The sequence below is a fragment of the Tamandua tetradactyla genome, chromosome 4 (genome assembly GCF_023851605.1).
Source record: "Tamandua tetradactyla isolate mTamTet1 chromosome 4, mTamTet1.pri, whole genome shotgun sequence".
Classification (NCBI taxonomy): Eukaryota; Metazoa; Chordata; class Mammalia; order Pilosa; family Myrmecophagidae; genus Tamandua; species Tamandua tetradactyla.
The window spans coordinates 173,675,408-173,702,016 of NC_135330.1; positions in this window are offsets into that span (position 1 = coordinate 173,675,408).

Here is a 26,609-nt window from a genome sequence, read left to right on the forward strand (position 1 = left end):
TCGATTCCCGGCCCCAGCCCATGTAACAAAAAACGGAAAAACAAAATACAATAAAACAAGAAAATGTTTAAAGATGTTTCCCTTTCTTCCTTCCTTCCTTCCTTCTATCCTTCCTTCCTTCTCTCTCTGTCTTTCCTTTAAAAAAAAAAAAAAAAAAAAAACTATGGTTAATGTGATGATATTAAGAATTACTGATTGCATATGTAGAATGGAATGATTTCTAAATGTTGTGTTAGTTAATTTTTTTAATTAATAAAAAAAAAACAAACCTATGGTTAAAAGGTCCAAAAAAAAAAAAAAGATAGTCCAATATACTATCAATATACAAATCATACCAATAAGATGCTTTCTTTATGCACTTTGTTGCATATTTTGGAGCTAAACGGGGCATTAGAATTGATAAAATTAAATCCAATTATTTTACAAATAAGGACATTGAACATTGAGGAGATAAAGAGCACATCAATATTTGAATAGAAAACAAGTTTCATAATCAGATTTTAATAAACAGAAGTGTTAATTTCCTATATTACACATAACTCCAAATCCCATTGGGATTTTTTCTGCTTTTGGTTAGTATTGGCTTTGCAATGCATAATAGTAATATATCTTGTCAAATATTTTGACTAGATAAAGACTTTTGCATAAAATTTTAAAAAATCTGGTTAAGACTTTTACATAAAATATTTAAAAATCTGGGGGAGCCTTATTTTGAAGAAATGCTTATGTTATAAACTTTAAATCCATGTTTTCATGGAGCATAAAATAGTGAAAATGACAAAAATGCATATTCGAAATTGGACGCATGCAATTTCCAACTTGTCAGTAATCCTGTATAAACTTTTAAAATAGATAATCTCCATTAAGTTTGAATTTTTCTACGAGAAACACAAAACGATCATGAGTGACTTAAGACAAATTGAATTTTACCCAATTAAATCTAAACAAAATTAAGAGTAATACTACTGATTATATGACAGAACTTGCAATGATTAACAATATAAGTATGCATTTACAACTTGTTTAATAAATGCAGTTTTATTGATTTCTGAAGACATCTTATGTACCCAGCCTCATATTATGCAAAAAGGGTTTCTTCATCATAGGGAAGAACTGACCTTTGCCTTCCTGGGAACCAAATAAGCTTTCAGGTATCATCTGAATAAGGAGAATGTATAATAAGATGTTTGTCTCTCTTCTCAGCTTCTCTAAAGAGAATTTAACTGAGATATTCAGTGTCCCCCTCCGCAAACATTCTTCTTCATGTACAGTACAACAAAAGCCTGTATGTGCCCATAGCCTCGGCTTAACAAAGTGCATTGAAAGTGTTGGCTTCCTGGGTAGAGAAGCACATCAATAACTCAGTGGGAAGTGGCACTGACAGAAGGTAAACACGGGTCAGTCGGGGAAAGCCTAGAGGGTGGTGGGGCACAGATCTTCAGACACAATACAGAGAATGACATCAGAGGAATTCGTCCTTCTTTTTAATCGTAATTCTCAGTTATTAACTAAGGCATAAAATCATATAGGAATAACAAAGGAAGGCTCAGCCACTTTCCAGCTGCCTTGCAGATGGCATCTAAACGGCAGACTGAGTCTTAGTGTGAGAATTTGATGGTGGCCATTATGTTATAAGAGTTATTCAGCTTAGGAAAAAGTTTTCTGATTAAGTAAATATAATTTAGTCATCTACACCACTAGGACCCTGTTCACTGCCATTATTTATTAGGTATGAGTATACCCCAAATGATATTTTCAAATTATGGGCACAAATTATCTGCCAAGAGCTGGCAAAAGACAATAAGATGCAGCCATTGCATGTGTTAAAAATATATTAGACAAGATATTATTTAATGGGAGTTTGAGCAGTTTATGATTCATGAATCGGGCAGCATCCAAACCATATGTGGAAAAGAGCTCCACTGCGGAGATGGAAAAGGGAAGCTTATGCAGGGCAAATGGGAAAGTATTTGAGAAAATTATCTGATTGGCTGATGTTAAGTTTCCATTTTACATAGGGGAAAGTCATTCAAAGTAGGTAGTAGATGTACATTGATTAATGTGGTGCGTTTTCCATTCTAATAAGCTATCTCACCAGATTGCTTATCTGCAATTCTGTTGGGTCCCTTTCACTGTAACATTTTCTCAGAAAGCCCCATCAAGTCAATTGTTTTTGTCTTTTGGAAAGTTCTTTTTCAGAAAGGGGACCCTCCAGATAATACCCAAAGGGAGGCAGCTGTTTTTTTGTTTGTTTGTTTGGCATGGGCAGGCACCGAGAATTGAACCCGGGTCTCCGACATGACAGGCGAGAACTCTGCCTGCGGAGCCACCATGGCCTGCCCTCAGGCAGCTATTTTATTTTACTTAACACATGTATTTCAAGGCCTGCTTATTCATTTATTTTTACATCTGAAGAAATTATTAGTTTTTAGTTAAGCTGGATTTAGTAAGACTTTCTTGTAAGATCATTCATTTGATTTTCACCCTAAATAAAAAAGTACACCTATTTTTTCTGTGCTAATTATAAAATCAAGGGAAAAAATAATTAGTAAATGAGAATGCAATAGTCTGAATGATATTCCATTGCATCAGTAAAGTACATTGGTATTATAGACGGAATCATTTAACTGAGTAACTATTCCAGGATTTTTTTTTTTGAACTTAGCCAGAAAAGAAGCATAACACTTTTGACATTTGTGTTATAAGCAGGAAGTATGTGGGGAATGCATTAACAACAAAATACTTTTACATCATATAAATTGAATTAAAACTTCATCAACAGCATTCATTCTTAGTATGTAAATCATATGATGATTTATTTTGAATATTTACAAAACAATTTTTTAAGTACAAACACAATCAAGTAGAATTTTCCCCATAATTATAAACTTGTATATTCAAAACAACCTCAAATACATTTACATTTATAAAATCCATAAATTCAAATAATCCATTTTCTTCCAATTCCATTCATTTAATAATTAAACCATTTGCCCTATATATCAGATAGAGAATTTTTTAAAATAAAATCTAATGCATGGTAAAATATTTCTTTATGCTGAAAAAAATATAATTTTGGTTTCTGCTATATATTTAAACATAATGAAATATTATAATAACACTATGTTGTGGAGGCAGCATTCTACTATTTTATAGAACATATTATCCTATCAGGCTCTTACACTAAGAAGTGAATAAAATTTACATCCTTTTCAAGTTCTTGTAATATTGAATGCTTAATAACATAATTCTACTTCATTAAATTTATACAGGATTTTTTTAATAGAATTTTAGAAAAGGGAAATACATTTGGAGAAGATTTTAAGGAAATCATAAATCATCATCATTGTTAAATTTAATAAAATGGAACTCTGTGATGGAAATCTATGAATATGTTCAGTAGTATAGCAACATGAATATTTATTAGAATTTGTTGCCAATTCAAATACTCTTTTTTACTTCAGTTAGGGAAAAGCTTAGTTAAAGGAATTGAGTGATTATCTGAAGGCTAAGAACCTTAGACTTTGATAAAACTGGAGAGGAAATGAGTTCTAGATATATAAGTCCTTTCAGGAAAATGGTAGAAGTCCAACTCTGAGGATCCCTGGCAGGAGTACCTGTTGATCTCTTTTCTCCAAGAGTGGATCCCCCAAAAGCAAGAAATGCTCTCCAAGGGAAGTAGAAACTTATTACATAGGTCAAAATCAATATCCTTGAATTCCAGTCAAGCAAATGGGAGGTTCGACTGAAGTATCCAGATGCAGTCAGCTCATTAATAGAACAAGAATTATGTCAAAATTTGAGTTGAGAGAGGGAGAGAGAAAGAAAGAGAGAGAGAGAGAGAGAGAGAGAGAGAGAGAAAGAAAGAGAGACTGTGCCATATCCTAATTATCATTTACAGGGTATTTAAAAGGCATAAACATCTATCATTTATAAATTGTTCAAAGCAGATGGGAGACTTCAATTTAATAATTAAGTAACATCCTGTAATTTTACTATTGCCTTCCCTTAAGGTCATTGTGTAAACTTAGCGAAATTGATGCGATGAAGTCACCTACATGTTCTCATCTTCCCTAGCATCATGTTATAATGCAACTGAAGAAAACGGTTGTCTACATTGTTGAGAAAGCCAATTAAAGAATAATTTGGGGCAATGCAACTGTGGCTCAGGGGCAGAATTCTCGCCTGCCATGCCAGAGAGCCGGGTTTGATTCCCGGTGCCTGCCCATGTGAAAAAATGAAAAAGTAAATTTGAAAATCTTAGAAACTCATAATTTTTATTTATTTATTTTTCCATTCATTTATTCACTAAACAAATATTTATAGGAGTGAGTGGTATTTTCCAAGAATAGCCCTGGGCACTAGGAATACAGTATTGAACAAAACAAAAACCTACTCTTCATGAGGAAAGACAATTAAACATAAAGGGTGATGAGCTTTTACAAAAATGTGCTGGTAAATACTGCTAGTTGCTGAAAAGTACTAAAAGGAAAAGTAAGTTAGGAAACCAGATGAAAACAAGAAACATTCCTGTATACATCCATTGCAAATAGGTTCCTGGCAAAGAGAACACTACAGCAAAGGATTTGAGGCAGGAATTGCTTGGAATACTCAAGAAGTACTAAATTGGCCAGGGTGGTCTGGAAGGAGAATGCCAGGGGAATCTGTGGTAAGAGGTGAGGTTAGAGAGATAGAACAGGCTAAATTGATATTATGTAAGGCCTTCAAGGTCATAGTAAGACTTACATAGTAAGTCTGTATGAAAAAAAGCAAGCCCATGGTTTAGAAAGGTTGCATTTTAAATGCATCATTATAGTTTCTAGAATGGAGCATCAGTGATCCGTGGAGGACTGAGAATAGAAGATTGGACTGGAATATTATTGTAATGCAGGTGGAAAGGCATAATTAAGATGATAATAGGACAATAAAAATATAGCAAAGAAATAAGGAAAACAAAGAAAATTATTAAGGCCTTGCGTTGTGTGGAGCGAGTTGCTATATGATATGTCATGGAAGCAAAAGCACAGGTATAACAGAAACTTTCAACAAATGATTGCTTTATTACATACACAGCATAAAGTGTCCAAAAGAGCAGGGGTAGAGAAATCATTTTCTGGTTAGGTCATTGCTTCGCAGCTCCACATGCCCCCGTTTGTGTCAGAGAGGAGAGACTTCTAGAGTACTGTGCAAGGTGGGGTATTTATATACCTCAGGGACAGGGGGTCCTGGCCCTCAATTAAAAGCATGTACCAACCACCCTTTGTGCAGAGTTCCCACCCTGATAAGCAGCTATCACTAGTTGTTCCCAGGTTTCCTGTGTAAGATTCAGTCAGGCCATTCCATTAGACCTAACATCTCTCCCGAGGTGGGAAATAGAAACTTGCTGAAAGACCTGCACACAAGGAAAAGGACGGGGTTAGGTGAGGATTGGGAGATGGCCACTAAGCATGCCTGTGACTTCCCTAGCAAGATAGTTCCATTTTATATTAATATATTTGATAAATCTTTGGAAATATGAATCAAGAAAAAGGAGAGAGAACAAATCTCATATATCAGGAAGGAATCAGAAGATGCCACTACAGGTTCTATAGCCTTTAAAAAAGATAAGAGCATATTATGAAAAACATTTTGCCAATAGGTTGGAATCAGAGTTAAAATGGACAAATTATTTAAAATACACGGCTCCTGAGGCCAGCATGTGTATTCAGGTTCATGTTTTAGGCACCTACTTCTTTTGCAGAGCATCCACATTCTTCTTCTGAAGACAATAAGAGAAAGACATGGGTACAGTTTGTCCTTGTGGCTATTACCTTGTCCTTTCAGGTTTCAGTTTGCCCTTGCACTCCACTTCTCATCCATTCTCTATTCCTGAGTTTTGGTCCCACCAGCTTCAGATCTAATACCAGATGCAAAAGTAACAACCTTATGTAGCTTAGCCAGCTGCCACAATCACATCAGGTCAATTCATTATGATATATTCTTTATTCTAGGTCACTCACAATAGTTCCACTTGCTGCTTAGACTCTAAACAACACGTGGATAAGAAAGCTGCTCCAGCCTGCCAGAGTTTATATGTCAATGCTCGACTGCTCAGTGGTAGCCGTGTGACACTCCGAAAAATTATTTAACCTCTCTGGATCTCAGGTTTCTTCATCTGGAGAATGGAGATAAAAATAGGGCTTGCTTCATAGTGTCTCTGTGATGATTAAACATACAATCACATGCAAAGGGCTTTGAACAGTGCCTACTGACAATAAGATCTCAGTAAATGATTGCAGCACTACAAGGAATAGTCGTAACAGTCATAATAGTATTCACAGTATACCATTGGAAGTATTACACTTGCCTAAATGTTATCTGAATTTTAATAGGCAAAGACCTTTAAAATAATAATTGATAATAATGTGATATAAGGAATCAATGATAGAAAGCTCCTCAGAGAGGTTTGCTTTATTCACTGCCCTCTTCTGAAATATAACAACTCTTCTTCCTTTTAAAATCAAAATACAAAAATCAAATTTAACATGTATATAAATGATACACAATTTCAGAAATGTGCAACCTTTTAAAAATTTCCCCACTGTATAATATCATAGTGGAAAAAGGGGTTAAAAATAAGGTACTTTTTTCAAAAAGGTTTTAAAAATGAATGGTTCATTGTCCCAGATCATGCAACCCAACCCACCCCATCCCCCCAAAAAAAATTGAATGGTGTTCTAGTTTGCTAGCTGCCAGAATGCAATATATGAGAAATGGAATGGCTTTTAAAGGAGGAATTTAATGAGTTGCTAGTTTACAGTTCTAAGGCCGAGAAAATGTCCCAATTAAAATAAGTCTATAGAAAGTGCAATTTAAGGCATCTGGGGAAAGATACCTTGGTTCAAGAAGGCCGATAACATTCAACATTTCTCTCTCAGCTGGAAGGGTACATGGCAGACACGGCATCATCTGCTAGCTTCTTCTGGCTTCCTGTTTCATGAAGCTCCCCAGGGGGCATTTTCCTTCTTCATCTCCAAAGGCCACTGGTTGGTGGACTGTGGTTCGTGGTGCTGCAGCATTCTCCACTCTCTCCAAATCTCTTATTCTCCAATGTTTCCTCTTTTATAGGGCTCCAATAAACCAATCAAGACCCACCCAAATAATCCAGTTTAACAACCACTCTTGACTAAATCACATCATCTAGGGAGATGATCCAGTCGCAGTTTCAAACATACAGTATTGAATAAGGACTACTCCATCTTTATGAAATGGGATTTTGATTAAAACATGGCTTTTCTAGGGGGCATACTTCCTTTCAAACCAGCACAAATGGTTATATGGATTAAAAACAACAACAATATAATCACTACAGACATTTATTCTTTCTGACACATATTAACAAGAAGCTATAAATATTGAAAATATATAACAGGTTATAGTTATAAATAAGACATTAGAACTCTAATTTATGCCTATAACCAATGTGTAGATTTTAAGTCAATATTTATTTTAATCAAACTTTGCTGAAGAATGAATGTTGAAATTGAGATGGTTTCTATGGGAGACAACAAGAAATACTGAAAATAAAGCAAAACCAATATGCAAGAATGGTAGTCTGTAAATGAGGAACATTAAATTTCTTTCATTCATTCATTTATTCATTCAATAGTTATTTCATAAAGGCCTGCTCTGTATTATCCCAACTCTTCCACTGGCTACTCATGAGTCCTTACACAAGTTACTCAACATCTTGGGACTTCAGTTTTCTTATCTATAAATATTAGGCAATTCATTGGGTACTGTTTCCTTCTCAAAATCATATTAGTCTATAAAATGCTAAGGAGGTATATGTTATATTAAATTTCATATACACAGGCAGTGTTAGAGTCAGTTCTCAGGGTCATAGCTCATAGATAAGTTTGTATTTATAAACATGGCATACTGTCTACAAATTTTCAAAATTAAAAAATCAGCATTCATTAAAACTCTTTAAAAGGAGGAGAGAATATTTTGGGTTGGGTTCTCAAAGGAAATTTGACAAATTCTTAGACCTCATCAGGTTAACAAAGTGACAGTGAGAAAAAACAGAGCTTCCTACTATTCTGTTATTAGTTTTCAAATATAAAGTACCTTTCCCCTTCTCTTATATTGTAAAATGTTGTTATTTTTGGCTGTTTCACAAAACAAGAATTAAACCATGTGGATTTAGAAGTGCTGTTTTTCCTTAAAGTTTCACTGATATGAATTGCCATGACTTTTAACATTGTGGGGCTTAGAGAATGAATAAAGCTGTTTTTTTTTTTTTTAATTCTTGGGCAAACAGATGGAGAGGTCATTATGTAATAGATGACTCATGTAACAGAAATTAAAATTCTAAATATCGGATAGTACAATATAGTGAACCACATTGCAAATGATGAACTATAGTCAATTGTACAATTATGAAAATGTTCTTTCATGAATTATAACAAATGTGCCACATTAATTAAAGGTGTTAATAATAGGGTGGAATTTGAGAAAAAACATATACATTAGTGTAAACTTTGGACTGCATTAATAGTACAGTTATTTTATTCTTTCATCAGTTATAACAAACGTACCATACTAATGCAAATTGTTAATAATAGAGGAGTGACATGTGTGAACTCTGTACGCTCTGCATGATTTTTTCTGTAAACCTACAACTTCTCTAATAAAAAAATAATAAAAAATGCACATTTGTCATTGTAAATAATAAAGGTATGCTGATGTAAAATATTCTTTCTCTTGCAAAAAATAAAGAATCAGCTGCAAAACAGGATATTTGCTATTAGAGGGTTTTGCAAATAATTGAATCCTAGGATTTCTTCCCCATATATTTAAAGATACAATAGTTTGTTTGGGATCATATACATTTATATCTTCATTTTAGTTATTTAAACAATCTAAACTGAGTTTAACTTTTAGCCAGGGAAAGAACTTGTTTTAACTAAACAACTGTCAGATTTTATAAAAGATATTTAACCCAAGCTGTTCTCACCTACGAATTTTATTTTTTAAATCAGCATCGAAAAATCAGAGAACTTTGGATCACCAATTGTAAATGAACCTGATTTTTAACAATGTAAAATGTAATTGAATTTGAAATATTTAACCCCAGAGTATAAACTGGTACAAAAGCTAATGATTGCACGGTCTTGGTTATAATTAATACTCAAGATTTAAAAATACCATTTGGTTTATACAAATCATTGTTGAGGACTTAAGTTTAATATGAAGTGGCAGGCTAGAAAGTTAAATTATTAACCCAAAACTTCCTTTCTTTCTCGCCTGCCATGCCAGAGACCCGGGTTCGATTCTTGGTACCTGCCCATATAAAAACAAAAACAAAAACATAAAACTTCCTTTCTCTAATAATTGACACTAACTACTCAATAATTTAAGTGAAAGTAACTCTCATTTACACATCTGAACTGAGAGAGTAAAAGGAAATAAACTCAGTATTTTGTAGCTGATAATACAGATAATATTTTCCATACAAAATAAAATTTGCACCTAGCAAACTGAATTAAAATAATAGTAGATATTATCATAATCATTAAAGAAGATAAAAATACTGAAAAGATGCCCAAATTCTGTATGAAAATCAGTACTCATTAATATTTAAAAAAATAATTTATTGAGCTAAATTTCACATAAGATAAAATTAATGACTTAAAGCGCACAATTTAATACCATTTAACATATTTTCGATGTTATATAACACCATTTTTATCTAGTTCCAAAACATTTCCATCACTACAAAGTAAAATCCCTTTTCCATTATTGCAGTTTCTGCCCATTTGCCTATCCAGACACTGGCAAATATTAATTTGCATTTTCTTTTTGTGGATTTGTCTATTCTAGATATTTCATGTACATGGACTCATACATTATATGACATTTTGTGGCTTGTTTCTTTAAAGTAGCAGAACTTTTCAAATGTTCATCCACACTGTAGCCTGTATCAGTACCTCAATCCTTTTAATGGATGAATAATATTCCATTGTATACATATACCATAATTTGTTTAACCATTCACCTGTTGATGGATGTTTATGTTGTTTCCATCTTTTTGATATTTTGAATAGTGCTTCTGTGGACATGCATGTACATGTAATTGGTTGAGTACCTGTTTTCAATCCTTTGTGCTTACAGCTAGGGGTGGAATTGAGGGATCATTGATAATTTCATGTCTAATTTTTTGAAGAAATGCTGTTTTTCTTAATGGCTAAACCATTTTGCATTCCTTCCAGCAATGTGCAATTTCTCTACAACTTCACCAATACTTGTAATTCCCTAAATTTTAAATACTAGCTATATTATTAATTATGATATGGTATCTTGTGGTTTTGATTTGCATTTCCCTAATGCCTAATGATGTTGAATATCTTTCCATGCATTTGCCAACCATTTGGATATCTTCTTTGGAAAAATGTCTATTCAAGTAGTTTACCCATTTTTTAACTGGGTTATCTCTCAGTGTTCTTTATTGTCAAGTTTTGAGAGTTCTTAATACATTTCAGACATTAAACCCTCGTCAGATATGTGATTTGTAAATATTTTCTCATGGACTGTAGGTTGTCTGTTTTATTCCTTAATAAAATCAATGAATATGCATTTATTTTATATTTGATGAAATTTACTTATTTTTTCTTTTATTGTTCATGTCTTTGGTGTCATATCTAAGAATCCATGGTTATGAAGAATTACTCTTATTTTTTCTTCTAAGAGTTTTATAGCTTTAGCTCTTATATTTGTCATTGATCCACACTGAGTTAATTTTTTTTACGTGATGTGTGGAAAGGGTCAAACTTCATTTTTTTTGCATATCATCTATGGATATTCACTTTTCCCAGCATCATTTGTTGAAGATACTATTGTTTGCCCATCAGATGGTCTTGGTACCCATGCCAAAGTTCAGTGTGGGGTGCATAGGTAGTTCAGTGGTTAGAATGCCTGCCTTCCATGCGGAGAACTGGGTTTGACTACCAGACCATACACCGCCCCCCCAAAAAAAAATCAATGGGTCATAGGTATATGGGATTTGATTAGTGTAACATTGTAGTAAGTTTTCAAATTAGGAAACATGATTTATCTTTCTTCTTTTTTTTTTCAAGATTATTTTGATTATTTTGGGGTTCCTGTAAGTCACACGAGTATGATGATAGGCTTTTCCATTTCTGGAAAAAAGGTCATTGGTATTTTGATAGGGATTTAGCACTAAATTTATAGATCACTTTGTGAGTACAATATTGAGCCTTCCAATTCAGGAAACAGGAGGGCTTTCCATTTATTTATATCTCTCCATTCATTTATTTCTTCTTTAATTTCTTTCAGCTATGATTTATAACTCTCACTGTATCAGTCTTTGAACTCATGGGTTAATTTATTTTATAGTTGGTATGCTATTTTAAATGGAATTATTTCCTTAATTTCTTCTTGGATGATTCATTGCTGCCATATAGAAACACAAGTGAGTTTTGCATGTTGACTTTGGACCCTACAACTTTATTAAATTCATTTATTAGGTCTAGCACCTTTTTTGTGCCTGGATTATTGAGATTTTTTATATATAAAATTATTTCATCTGGGAATACAGATAACTTTTTTTTCCTCCTCTCCTTTTTTTTTGGCATGGGCAGGCTCCAGTCTTCCTCTCCCTTTTGGATCCCTTTTATTTATTTCCTCTTCTTGCTTAATTGCTCTGGCTAGAACTGCCAGTATAATATTGGAATTCAGTAATGAAAGCAAGCATCCTTGTTTCACTCCTGATTTTAGAGGGAATGCCCTCTGCCTTTTACCATTGAGTATAATGTTAGCTTTGATGTGTTTTATAAATACCCTTTATCATATTGAGGGAGATTCCTCCTATTCCTATCTTCTATTTTTGTCATGAAAGTATGTTGCATTTTGTCAAATGCTTTTTCTGCATCAATTGAGATAACCATGATTGTTTGGTTTGTTACTTCATTTGGTCTATCAATACAAAGTATTATATTGATTGATTTTCTTATGTTGAGCCATCCTTATATGACTGGAATAAATAACAATTGGTAATGTTTATAATCATTTTAATATGCCATTGAATTTGTTTTGCTGGATATTTTGTTAAGAAGTTTCTTATCTACATTCAAAAGGGCTGTTAGACTGTGATTCTCTTTTATTGTGCTACGTTTTTGTGGCTTTGGTTTCAGGGAAATGCTATCCTCATAGTATGATTTAGGAGGCTCTCCCTCATCTTATATCATGTGGAAGAGTTTGAGGAGGGTTGTTCTAATTATTCTTTATACGTTTGCTAGACTTCACCAATAAGGATATCTAGTCCTGGACTTCTCTTTGTCTGGAGAGTTTGGTTACTGATTCAATCTTTTAACTTGTTAAACTTGTTATTAATTTGTTAAAATGTGATTCCTTCTTCAATCACTTTGATACTTTGTCTGTTTCTAATAATTTGTCCATTTCTAAATTATCTAATTTCTTAGTGTGAAATTCTTCACAGCCTTATTTTATGTTTTTGTTTATTTCTGTAATGTTGGTCAAAATGTCCCCATTTTAAAATTCTGATTTTATGTATTTACATCTTCTATTTCTTTTCTTTCTTAGTCTAACTAAAGATTAGTAAGTTAATTGATAAATAAAATTCTGATTTTATGTATTTACATCTTATCTTTCTTAGTCTAACTAAAGATTAGTAAGTTAAGTGATAATTGTAAGAACAGGCAAGGTGAGCTTATGCAAAATAGTAAGAATTTAGAAACATTAATTTTAGCAGTGATTGCATGTAATTTATAACTTAATAGAAATGTTTAGTCTCAGTCTCAGTCTCTTGCATGTTGTTTCTTCTGGTAAAGAAATCAACTACTGAAAGGCAGGTATCACATTTACTTATAAATCAGTTCTTAAACTCACCAATACACACACACATACCCACACACACCAAAAAAAAAAAAAAAAATCAGAAAAGAGTAATAGTTTTTTGAACAAACCTAAACCACGTGGGAAGATAATTTTAAAATTTTGCAATAGGAATAATCTACATATCTTGAACCATCATTGTACATCTTCCTTAAAGATTACATTTTCTTTCAAAGCTTCCCATTTAAAACAAAACAAACACACAAAAAAACATGATGCACAATGATAGGCTTGTTTCAATTTTTACAGAAATTCTTTTCTGAACATACTTATCCACTGTCATGATCAGGTTCATGTGTCACCTTGGCCAGGAGGTGGTGCCCAATTGTCTGGTCAGGCAAGCACTGGCCTGTCTGTGTCTATGAGGACATTTCATGGACTTAAATCATGATCATGTTGGCTGTATCCACAGCTGATTGAATTTGCAATCTAACCACCAGAAGGTTTTTAGGGGGATTCAGAAGAGACAATCACTCTTCCTGCTTCAGCCAGCAAGCCTCTCCTGTGAGTTCTTTGAGACCCTTCATTGGAGCTGCCAGCTTGCAGCCTGCCATTCAGTCCTTGGATTCTACATCCCCACGGTTAGTGAGACACTTTTATAAACTTTACATTTACATATATTTCCTGCTGATTCTGTTTCTCTAGAGAACCCTAGCTAATACATCAGCCTTGTCAAAACTAGACTGTAACTGGATCTGTTAAAAATCAGTGTTTTAACATTCAAACAGTGAAGGGAAGATCATAAACGGTACACTATCTCATAAAGAAATAAATCTTTTCTATACTTGAAAAATTCATAGCCAAAGGGTACAAGATAGAAGGAAATTGTGGACCAAAAGAAGGAATTTTCAATTCTTTACTATAATAATGTGGACTATCAGAGAAAAGCCTTTAAACTTGGAATCATTAAAGGTTATGAAAAATAGCCAAGAATAAGTAACAAACAGGTGGATAGTTAACTATAATTTTGTTCCTGTCCATCAATAGAGCACAAAAATATATGCTTCTGAAAAACCCATATGATTAAATATCATGTCATATAAAATATATGATTTTTAAAAATGCATCAAACTACTTGAAAGCCTGTGTTTTTCATACTAATGATTATATTTTTCTCATTTTAAAAGATTACATTGTTTACATTTGTGATATGCTTTCTTCCTCATTTATGTTATGTGAATAATTACTTTTAAAAGTATTGTGCTGGTTTGAAATTATGTATGTGCCCTAGAAAAGTCATGCTTTAATCAAAATCCCATTTTGTAAAGGCAGCTATTTCTTCTAATCCCTATTCAGATAATATATAATCAGATCATCTCCCTGGAGATGTGATTTAATCGAGAGTAGCTGTTAAGCTGGATTAGGTAACGACATGTCTCCACCCATTTGGGTGGGTCTTGATTAGGTTTTGAAGTCCTATGAAAGAGGAAACATTTTGGAGAATGGGTGATTCAGAGAGAGCAGTGCAGAACGACATAGCCACAAGAAGCAGAGTCCACCAACCAGCAACCTTTGGAGATGAAGAAGGAAAATGCCTCCAGGGAAGCCAGGAGAAGAAGCTAGCAGATGATGCCATGTTCGCCGTGTACCTTTCTAGATGAGAGAGAAGACCTGACTGTGTTCACCATGTGCTCTTCCACTTGAGAGAGAAATCCTGAACTTCACTGGCTTTCTTGAACCAAGGTATCTTTCCCCAGATGCCTTTGATTGGATGTTTCTATCAACTTTTATGGACATTTTCTCAGCCTTAGAACTGTAAACTAGCAACTCATTAAATTTCCCTTTTTAAAAGTCATTCCATTTCCAGTATATTCCATTCTGGCAGCTAGCAAACTAGAACAAGTATTTAATAGTGAATGAAAATTTTATCAATTTTGAATGTCAGAAAGCTATAACTTTTTAAAAAATAATCTGGGATACTAAAACATTACACTGGGAAATTCAATAATTGCTTTTCTCTACTTAAGACCTTGAATCGTGACCTTAGTTTGCCAGGGCTGCTATGACAAATACAACAAAATGGACTGGCTTCAACAACAAGAATTTGTTTTCTCAGAGTTTTAAATGCCAGGAGTCCAATATCCAAGTATCATCAGGAAGATTTTCTCCAAGGTCTCTAGCATTCTGGTAGAGGCTCAGTTTCTGCCACCATCCCATGGTGATGTGTCTCTGTCTCATCCTCTAGTTTCTTTTCTTCCTCCCTAGTTGTCTCTTTATAAGGATGATGATCATAATGGATTAAGGGCCATCTTCATTCAATTTGGTTTTGCCTTGGCAGATACACAGTCAAAGATCCTATTAACAAATGGGTCCACACTTACAAGACCTAGAGTTACAATGTGACCCTGCTTTTTTTGTGGTGGGACTGATTTTATCCCCAACAGCACTCATATTATCTTTTTAACAAATCATCTTAAAATTTAAAACTTCCACCAGAATTGAATAAAAATATGTTGTTTCTGCTGCTTGAAGTGTTCTCTACTTTTCAGTATCTTCAATGCCATTATCTTCCTAATGAATTGGCTGTGATAACTATGGCACAGCATATTTTTATGATAAGGAGTGGTGTGAGGAAGCAACTCTTCCTGGAAGATGGTTTTATTAGAGCAGGAAAACCAAAAATGTGCTATTATATCCTAGGGGAAGAGAATATTTTCCTCCAAGGGATTTTGACCTCTATAGGAATATGCTTAAGAAAACACATATGCATATTTAAAAATTCAAATTCTCTACTATTCCCTCTGAATAGTGGTTTTTCTTTATGAAAATGAACACAAGTTATTATTAACACATTGCTCTTTGTGCCAATTTTATAGAGAACTTGCATCCTTTCTCTGAACTGTAACAGAAATTTATGCTGCTCTCTGTAGAAATCTCAAAGCCAGGTTTCCTTATCATGCAGACTAAATCTGATTAGTGTAAAACTGAAATTTCTCATCCACAGGGCATGGAAGGGATTTGGGAGACATTGATAACTTTAATCCTGGCAATGCCTTAGATCAGCTCTCTGATTCACGACTTTGGTGGCCCACAACATTAGTGAGTCATATTTAACTCTTGGTGTGTCAGATATAATTTGTTTCTACTAATAAACCACTATGTTTTTAATTTTTTAAGTAATTGCTGTAAATATAGGATTATCTCTACATGTATATGAATTCATTTTCATTCTGATATATTTTTCTGAAAGGGAAAGACTAGCGTTGCATTATATCTTGTGTGTAAGAATCATGCATGTAGGAGAGCCTAGAGCAATTGGGGTGTGTTGTGAATATGACATCATCCGTCATGACTGCAACCTGGTAAACGGCCAAGATCACAACTATGGTTCATGCCATTTGGTATATTGCACAGCCCAGGGATATATGAAATAGGACAAACACTGGAAATGGGCAGAACAAGGGAATATTTTCTCTTTCCTTTCTCTAAGGATTTGAGGACTGGAGGATCTTCGGTGGGCTCATAACACACAAAGTACCTTGCCTCCCCAGTTTTCTGAGAAATTGGTCAGCATTACCCTTTACAGAAAATTTCCATATAATATATTTGAAGTGTATAGTGAATGCGCTTCGTAAGAGGTACTTCTATGAGTTTTGATTTCCATTTTAGTTTTTTTTTTTTTTAACATTTTTACCATTTGATTTGTTTACTTACCTCAACATAGGATTTAAATGATCTTATAAAATATCTTATACTGCTTTTTCAAGATTGCCTTGCTTGGACATATTTTAATGTCAAGTTGGGTGCACATGTTTCACTTCACCGGTTGGGGTAAGGGGAGGGGAACCAATAAAAAAATAATGTAAAGGTCCTTTTATTCATGTGAAGATGAGCTGTTAGCTGCTTGCATGTTGACTCTATTCACTCCTAATTTAGTGCATTTTCCCAATGCTATTCTTACTTTCACTTGCAAGTAATGAATAGTTCCATTCATTTTAAAAGTTGATCCTCTCCTGAGTGCTTTTAGCAAGCTCTGCCTTTAGAGAAAGTGGGCTTGATTTAATGGAAATAGAGGCAGGGTACACAGAGAAGTTAGGGGAAAGGTTTCTATGAGAAAGACTGCAAATTACCATTTTCAGGTTTATCTGAACAACCACTTCACTTTAGTGCAAGCAGAAAGAAAACACTTACAAAATAGCCATCATAGCCCAAGCATTTTTGGTCATAAAACTCCATGAGTATTTTTGTTAATTTATGGTTCCTAATCAGATTGATGGAATGAGTAGGTAATTAGGAAATACGAAATATAAATAAATGGTATTACTAAGAGTCTCAAGATTGTAACCAGTCTTTCTGCCCAGGTCCAGCCTGGTATACTTAAACATTGTAGCGAAATTACTTTTTTCTTCCTTTTGCTATTTCTCCCCCTCAACCATAAAATTTATCTGTCACCTTTGTTTTCCATGGAAAGAACAGTAAGTGGTACTATTTTATTCAATCTCTGAACACACATCTTTAAAACATTGCTCTAACTTAGAGTCTAATGTCACCATGATAGCTTTTACGCAAGGGTTAAGCATTCTTTTTCTACCTCATTTCCTCCTTCAGGGCACCCTGACATTAGAAAATAACTTTACCCAAAAGTTAATTCATTTAAGCGCTTGGCAGGCTATAGACAATTGACTTCTATTGGAAGGTCCATTAACAGGGAGAAGTGTTCTAAATCAGCCTTTCCACCAGGACCACACAGAAGTTACTTTATGAATCAAGAAGCTGAAGGTTAAATCCTGTCCCTAAAATTTTGCCAAGAATCAACCCAGCTATGGCCCAGGCCATAGAACTCATTTGCTCATGCATTTATACAGGAAGCAATATGACAAAACTGTAAAAGGAGAGGCAATGAAATTAGATAAAACTGGATTTTTCTTGATTCTGCTACATAGCAGTTTTTGTTATTTTGAGCAAGGTATAGAGTATTCTATCAATTGTTTCTTCTCCTGTCACATGTGAATAATCCTTTGGCAAGTTTATTAGAAATACATCATAAGATACAGTGCTCAGAGAAGAGCTTGAGAGTAAGAAACTAAACAATGGCTTTATCAGTAGTTTCATAACAACTACTACTATTTGACTTTAGTAAAGTCATTAATGTGTTGAAGCTTCATTTCCTCATCTGTAAAATGGGACCACAATATCAAGCTCATGAGGTTGTATGCATGTATCTGTGAAGAGAAAATGAGTTAGCGCCTGCAATTAAGGACATATCACTTAAACCTCAAGAAAAGGCATGTATAGTTTTATATACAAAAAAGGACGCATGATTGCAAAAGTTAAAAAACAAAACAAACCAACAACATTGTTTTCAATGGCTATGAATAGAGAAGTTGATATCAGTGACAAGTTACCTAGATACTTTATTAGGGCAGGCATGAAAATAAAACTTGGATTCAGCTTCCAATTTTGTCAATTATATGCTTTCAGTCCTCGAGTCAACTTTTAACTTCTTTATGCCTCAATTTTCTTATCCTGAAAATTGGGAAAATACCATTCCCACAGGAGATCTGTGAGAACAAATGAAAACAAATGTAAGACACATGACTTCAGGCCTGACACAAAATTATAATAAGAATGAAGATTATAATGACTTCTAATGCTTATTAATGACAAATTATTTCCCAGACACACTTTTAATTGCTTCACATGTATTTGATGAGTTCGTCATCATTATAAAACTACTGTTAACTATAATTTTGTATATGTGAAAACCTGAGATGCAGAAATGTTTATTACCTTGACTAAGGCCACATAGCAAGTTAGTGGGGACACAGAGATTAAATAGTCACTCAAAACTAAAGTGTTGCTTTATAACCAAAGCCCAATGATATATTAATGCCTCACAACAGATTGGGAGTGACACAGACTTGTGGTATATTTAAAAGGTCACTGAAAGGACTCACGTCAGCGTCTCCTTTTATTCCTGCCACTACGTGATTTAGCTTACACCCACTTAGTCTATTACTTATTACACACCTTGATTGGATTATAATAATAGAGATTGTTCTTTGAATACTTCAAGTGCTAGACACTTCACATGCATACATTATTCCATTCTCCACAGTACCCTTGGTAGTTACTGTGTGTTCTCCATCTCTCAGACACTGATAATGAGAATCAAATGAGGCTAAATAACTTGTACAGATTTTTGTATCAAGGAATTTGAGTTAGGATTAAAACTCAGGTCTTTCTGACTATAAAGCCCGACTTGTTCCACAATAGTACATTTATTCTTTGAAGGATCTCATGCAGAGCTCTGACTTCTAGAACTTTCAGAGAGCCAAAATACGTCAAGCAATTTGTACTAAAGAAGTCTTTAAAAAAGGCAGAAAATCTGGGTATTATCTCTACTGGACACTAGTCCTCCTTTAAAGAAAGAACTATAATAAATATGAAACTCTTCAGTACCACATGGGATATTTATGCAACTATTTAAAATACGTGCATGTTCTTCATTACTATGTTTATTAAGAAACTATTTATCATATCCATTTCTGGGTTCTATGATGGATATAAAATATAAGAATATGTTTTTGCCTTTTCATTGTAGTGGGGAAGATGATTCATTTACAAAAATTGTAGGGAACCAAAGAACATGAGCATGTGTAGATAAGGAAAGGAAGTGAACCTGGAAAATAAGATGAGGAGTAGCCTTATGGGGAGATAAAGGGGCCCACAGAACATGGTTTCTCAAGAGCAAGCAAAGAACAGTGTTTCTGGAAAAAGGAACTGCTCAAATCTATGAAATACCTTGAAAGAGACTGCATAAGATGATGTCACATCAGTTCAAGATATTTAATAAATGGTCACTGGTGATCTTGACTATAATGTTTCAAGAATATTAAAGTCAGAAATCAAATTAGAATTAATTGATCAGCAAATGGAATGCAGGAGAGTGGAAAAACCAAGCTAGACACATATGTGGCAATAACTGGAGGACAGCAGGGGTCAACCAATGGCTGCTTATTTTTCTTAGTATCGTATTTAGAAGGGAAAGTACTATAACATACTTCTGTATTTTACTCTATTAATTGATGCCTGCAATAGAATCACCTACTCCCTTTGTAAAAATGACATATCATGAGCCCCACTGGTTCATGGCTTACTGAATCAGTAGGAATTGTGACTCAGAAATCTAAACTTCTAACCAGATATTGTGATACACATGTACACTAAAGTTTAAGAGCAGTAACTTCAAAAAACACAAACATTTTCTATATTCAAAGTGTCAAATGCTGTCTTAGTTTACCAGAGCTGCTGTCACAAATACCACAAACAATTTTGGGCTTAACAACAGGAACTTATTGGCTCAACATTTTGATGCTGGAAGAAGTCCCAAATCAAGATATCCATAAGCTTCCTTTCTCCTGGAGAATGTAGTGTTCTGTTGCTGGTTGCCAGGCTCCTTGGGGTTCTTTGGCTTGTATTTCTGCCTTCTGTCTTATGACAATGTCCTCTCCTTTCATTAGCTCTTCCCGTTTCCACAGACTTCAGCTTCTTCCTGTATGGCCTTCTCTGACTTTTGACTTCTGTTTTCTTCTGTTTATAAGGTCTCCCATAAAAAGGATTAAGAATGACCCTCATTCAACTGGGACACCTTCACTAACAATAGCATCTTTGGGGGTGCAGGGGTAGAATTCTCCCCTGCCATGCTGGAGACTCAGATTTATTTACCGGCCTGTGCACTTTCCTCCTGGCCAAATATATTTTTTTTCAACAAATAGTGGGCAATAATGGGACAGTCACATGGAAAAAAGAATGAAATTTGACCTCCACCGTACAGCATACAAAAACGTAGCATCTTCAAAAGGTCCTTATAAGTGGGTTAACACCCAAAGGAGCACATTAATAACATGTTCTTTCTTGGGGTATATAACTCAATCTACTCCAAATGCATAAATGGAATTGCGTCATCATCATCATCAATTTGTTTGCTCTGTAGTCTGTTATTAAAGATTTTGAAGGTAAAATGGGAACTTATTTAGGTCTACAGTGCCTCACAATACCTTTCCACTAATGCTCCAAACCATCAGTTCCAAGTCATGAGACTAATTATATTTCTCATTTCTGAATGTATTCCTAATTAAGGAAGTTATCAGAGGATTGACTCCATTTTCCTGTTTATTCTAGCTAAGAAAGATCTCCCTTATAAATAAATAATAAATGCTTTCTGTATTCGCAATATCAGACTTGGTCATGGGCCTTGCTTAGAGGGTCATCACCATTTTAAACACACATCTCTCTCTAAGCAGTACCTATGTCTCCTTGTCTGGGCATTTCTGAGAAATTCCACACTTCCTTTTTAACCCTTTTCCAAATTCTGGCCTCTCTTTCGTAGGTTCTTCAACTTTTTATATAATCCTCTCGGTTATGTGTTCTCTGCCCTTCTCTTCTCCACAATTCACTTTTATTATCCTAATAACAACATCAGTTTGGTTTGTGTAAAGAGACTGACAGGCTTTGGAATCATAAATTCCTCAGCTCTAAATCTCTCTTGCATGAATCTTTTAGTTAATTTCCATAAACATCAATGTCATGGTCAGGCTCATGTGTCAACTTGGCCAAGTGGTGGTACCTGTTTGTCTGGTTGGGCAAGTGCTGGCCTGTCTCTTGCAATGAGGACATTTCATAGAATTGAATTGTGATCACATTGGCTGCATCCACAGCTGATTCCATTTGTAATCAGCCATTTGTAATTGTCTTCTGCAATGAGTGATGCTTAATCTAATCACTGGAAGCCTTTTAAGGAGGATTCAGAAGAGACAGGCTCTATTCCTGTTTCCACTGGTGAGCCTCTCCTGTGGAGTTAGTTCAGATCCCCAGATTGGAATCGTGGGCTTCACAGCCTGCCCTGCAGGTTTTGGACTCTGCATTCCTGCGGTCACATGAGACACTTTTATAAATTTTATATTTGCAAGTGTTCCCTATTGATTCTGTTTCTCTAGAGAACCAACTAATATACTCAGTTTCTTATTTTGTGAAATATGATTAATGATACCTATGTTATAGACTTAAAAGATAATTCATTAAAACACTTATGATGCTGTTTGGAAATCCATAATTAGACAATAAACAGTATTTTAACTGACCTAATCCAAAAAGACCAGGTAGCAAGGAAGTCTACAGGACTTTACAGTCCTAAATAATTATGTCTCTTGCTTAATGCCACTGAAAATCTATTCCACTGAAATTGTTTCAACGAGTTTGTTTCCCTGCATGTTTATATTGTCCTACAGTTTAAGCATCCATCATTAAGACATCACACATTATTTATGGGATAGAAACAAAAGATTCTGTTAATCTTAGGCTAATTACATATGATAATGTGGGAAATCTGCCTTTTGTCCTGAGAGTTACCTGTTTCCTGATCTTTAGCCAACCTACAATAGCTGAATTTAATGAGTATTTTTACAACTCCCTCCTTCCTCTCAAGTTAAAATAACCACAGAAATATAAATTGTGAAGCAAGAATGTCAAATTAATTCAAATATATATTCTTGTAAGTAATAATAAGCATCACAATGTTTAAGCACCATATTAAGATTTCCACCGACTTTGCTTATGAAGGCTTCTATTGTTGAAGAGGAAAGTGAACTTAATATTAAGAAATTCATGCATTTAAACTTAAACACACATTAGGGGAATAACATATCCTAAATTTCCTTTAACACACATTTTCTGCATCTTATTCTGCAACAATATCTATCTGATTATTTTAAGGACAAAAAGGTAAGCAGATTTGAGACTACAGTTTTGATGTATCCAAATATCCTGGGTCCATACTGAAACTGGGCCATTAAAAATGCTTATTTTGAGACTCTTGTTAATCATATATTTTACCTTTAGAACTTGCTCAAGGAGTAACCAGCAAAATATTTCAACTTGATTCTTGCTAACACTAGGAATTTGCCTAATTCACATGAATTGAACAACATCACATGATTGGATATTTACTCATTTGTGAACAATGGAAAGGAATCAATTGATTACATTTGAAAGCCATGTAATCTTCTCCCTTGGCAGCACAATATTGTCTTATACCCTCCATTTTTCATCTTTATGGTCATTCCTTCATTTAAAAAGGAGACAATGGTAGAAGCATGACAAGCATTTCTATGTAATTGTTAGTGCTTTATTTCACTACCATATAATAGAAATGCTGGCTTAAATGTGTGTTTTATAAGGGACGAGCATAATAATTGTTTGAAATATTTACATTTCCAGGTCTCAACTACATTTATGATTTACTCTATAATATATGGTGTATGAATAATTCCTCTGTGTTGGGAGGTGTTCCAGTTTAGAGCTATTATGTACCCCAGAAAAGCCATGTCCTTTAATCCTCATTCAATATTGCTGGGAGGGATCTTTTTTATTGTGTCCATGAAGATGTGACCCTCCCAGTTGTGGGTGGTAACCCTTGATTAGATGATTTCCATGGAGATGTGTCTCCACTGATTCAAGGTGGTGTTGCTTACTGGAGCCCTTTAAGAGGGAAGTATTTTGGAAAAGCTTTAGTGTCAATAGAACCAAAAGAGCCCACACAGCCAGAGACCTTTGGAGCAGAGGGAAAATGACCCCCAGGGAATTCTTATGAAATGAAGAGGGAAGGCTAGCAGACAGTTCCATGGGCTGTGCCTGCTGAGAGAGAAACTTTGAACTTCATCGGCACTTTCTTTGGAGATACAGTATTTTTTTCTGGATTCCTTAATTTGAACATTTTCATGGCCTTAGAATTGTAAACTTGCAACTTAATAAATTCCCTTTGTAAAAGCCACTCCATTTCTGGTATATTGCATACTGACAGCTTGAAAACTAACACAGGGAGTTCCGCTAAATTACAAATACTGTAATAGGGTATTATCACATCAGTAGAAAAATAATTTGAGGTTTGTTATTCAGGGTTTTTTTCTTTTTTTTAATCTCTAAATTCAAACAGCCCATTTCTTCTGTTCTAAAATATCCTTAGATATTTTAGATCTTTGCCTTGTATTATTAATATTGAACATATGTCTTGCTTCCCTTCAAGCTTCCAAGTACGTTGAAATCAGGGGTTGTGTTGTGCGCCCCTGTTTATACTTTACTTTGACTAGAGAATTGCCTTCCAATTTGTAAAGATCAACTTGAAGGGATTGAATGAGTGACTGAGGGCATACGTTAAAACACCTGTGGTTCCTATAACTTGCTGTGAATGCACTTTTGGATGGAAATTGTTCCTTCCATTAAAGTACTCAACTCCGAAAGGGTTTATCCCTTTTCCTTTTTACTTCCCATAATACTTCTTCACTGTGCCTTTGATATTCCTTTAATTTTGCACAGTTAATAGCTTACGGAGGTTGAGAATACAGTTCTGTGCTTCCTTGCATTCCTTTTTAAGTTCGTTTGGGTTTGAAATATAACTGTGGCTTCAATTCTGTCTTGTAGTCTGTACACAGGCAACAAAATGACTGAGCCATAATGGAGCATGTCACCTTTGAAAAGCCAAGCTATTAGGCAGTGCATTAAGCAAAGCCTCTTCAGCTGCTGCACTGAACATAGTTAGATCTTGAAGAGGGCAGAACTATACAAACAGAACCCTTGAGACGCATTTACTTGCACTTTATTTGTATCTCTGATGTTTGTTGATGCCATATGTATCTTTTGATTGATTTCATTTGGTTGGCTCAATGAGCATACCTGACGGGCTTTGTACTCTGTGGCTTGAAATAGGGAAAGGACTATAATGAAATGTTTCCACCTGCCTGTAAAGATCTTATCATATGTTACAGCAAACCTTGCCAGTTTCAATACTGCTGGATTTTCATAGACTCATTAACTATCAACAAAATCCTCTTTTGAATCCTCTGCAAACCATGTAAACTTTAAATGCCTGTCATCTAATGGCTTTAAATATATTAATCCTTCCACTACAAAAAAAAGTATCAATCTACCATATATTGTATTAAATTATCCAAATGCATCAATATTAAATGGTATTGTCTATTAATTTTCTGAACAGTATCTGAATATAATTTTTATTTTGAATGATCCATGATGTGTGACACATTTCTGAAGACTAAACTATGTATTGATAATTTAACAATTTTCCATATAGAAAATAATTTATTCATCTATTTGAATACTCATTTGTTTGTTGCCAGAGAATAATTCTCTATAATTCAAAAGAGTTAAAGCAAAATTTAACTTCATCAGTCTTATTTGTCTATAATCTTTCTCCTCTACAACTTCTTATTTTTATTGTATCTTTACCTAAAATAATTTCTTCAAAACTTTCACCTGTTTTTTTTGCTCCTAAGTCTGTTGACTAAACTTTGCTCTATTTTCCCTTAACTCATTGTTAAAACAAACTTAAACATCATAAGTGCTTTCTTTCTGCAGAAATTGATCTTATAAATTCTCCTTTTAGTGATATTTGCATGGATAAACAAAATGACAAAAGAATTGTTCTAATTTACAGAGATCACGTATTAGGATATTTACTGAAAAATGTTTCCTATATATGATATACATATACAGACATTTCACCAAAGTGGAAATAAAATAAGTAAATAGATTTGTGCAAAACATACAAAATTATGGTGAGAAAATGTAAACCATGAAAACAATTGATTCACTATTGTGTACTTATTAAATTAGCAAAACCAGAAAACATTTGTAGTTCTCAACCCTGAGATCCCATATACTGCTGATGGAAATAGCAATTAACATGTTGATGTCTAGAAATCACCTAGATTAACTTTTGAAACATCTTAAAATTGTTTACTTCTTTTGACCCCTGATTTTATTTCTGAAAATTAATCAAATGATCTCAAATATAATGATGTGTATATGTATATAGATGTTCATTGCAAGGTGATTGAAAAAGAATTAACAATAGGAGCAAAACTTAATAAAAGCCTCCAAGATATCAATCATCAGAAGATGCCTGATGCATTTTGGGAAGCAGTACAGTGTTGTTGTTAAGAGACTGGACTTATGATTAGTCTGTGTTTAAATGCCAACTTCAACATTTACCCATTGGCTTACGTGGGGTGTGTTGCTACTTAATATTCCCTGCATACGTGCAGTCATGTACTTACTAGAACACAAAGTACTTCAAAATTTCCAAAGTTCAAAATTCTGCAGAAAACCTATCATTTGACAAATCAGAAGCACTCACCAGTGTTTCTGTGGTCATTCGTAGTAGGATGCTAGCATGGTGATCCAGACTCCCAAAAACCCTAAGTCAGAAATAATATTAATTTATTTTCCTTTAATTAGATGGGCCCCCCCTCAAAATTCTGTATTCATGACCCTCACCAAGTCACACTGTAATACCATTTCACTGTGACATACTTTGTCCAGTGGGTATAAATGTGAAATAAGCCAAGGCTTCAAAAGTGTTTTATAATTGAGCTTGTTCAAACTTGTCCCTGCACTTTCCTCATGAGAACATGCCTGAGCAAACTCGCTGAAGGATATAACTAGAAGAAGTCAAGTTGCCTCTGTTATTTTAGTTCATCCTATATCAGATGACCCAAAGTCAAATGAGTGAGCCCTATCAAGACCAGAATACCAGCCTAACCAACCCAGCCTAAATTGTTGATTCATGGAATCATGAGCTAACTAAATGCTTATTGTCGAAGTCTCTGAATTTTGTGATGGCTTCTCTGCAGCATTATGGTTACAATAGATAACTAGCACAGAAGTAAAGAAAAAAT